This window comes from Corvus brachyrhynchos, unplaced genomic scaffold (genome assembly GCF_000691975.1).
Source record: "Corvus brachyrhynchos isolate BGI_N302 unplaced genomic scaffold, ASM69197v1 scaffold1881, whole genome shotgun sequence".
In the NCBI taxonomy this organism is placed as follows: domain Eukaryota; kingdom Metazoa; phylum Chordata; class Aves; order Passeriformes; family Corvidae; genus Corvus; species Corvus brachyrhynchos.
In genome coordinates this window covers 27,423-27,895 of record NW_008236275.1, presented here as the reverse complement: position 1 = coordinate 27,895, position 473 = coordinate 27,423, and the positions used below count along the sequence as shown (strand labels likewise).

The window sequence follows — 473 nt, the reverse complement described above, 5'->3', positions numbered from 1 at the left end:
CGAGATGGAGAGCCTGGGGGGGGGACACAGATGTCAGAGACCCCCCAAAACCCGGCCCGGGACCCCCCAGGACCCCCCGGCACTCACATGAAGCTGCTCATCATCTGCTTGGTGTCCTCGGAGCTGCGGGAGTTGGCGAAGCTGATGAAGGAGCAGTAAACGGCGATCCAGGCGCACCACTTGAGCTGGGGACCCCCGGGACACCGCCGTGAGACCCCCGGGGGACCCGCGGCGATGGGGCCTGAGACCCCCAAGATCCCCTGGAGACCCCCGGCGTGGGCAGGAGACCTCCGGAGAGCCCTGAGATCCGCCGGGAATGGCCCTGAGCCCCACCAGGGGCTCTCTCTGTGCCTCCCTTCCCCCGAATTGCCCTCAGAACCGATCCCGGTACCGGTACCCCCCGGCAGCTCCCGGTGCCGCCCGCGCCGCACCTTGAGCATGAGCCCGCACATGCTGAACACCATCCCCAGCAG

General features: G+C 68.7%; 1 long non-coding RNA gene across 1 annotated transcript; it reads right to left on the bottom strand.

Moving 5' to 3' along the window:
• LOC108449815 lies at positions 1-473 on the bottom strand. The gene is made up of 3 exons (XR_001866114.1): positions 432-473; positions 88-185; positions 1-13 (listed from the first exon to the last, which is right to left on the bottom strand). It is a non-coding gene; the product is annotated as an uncharacterized LOC108449815 (long non-coding RNA).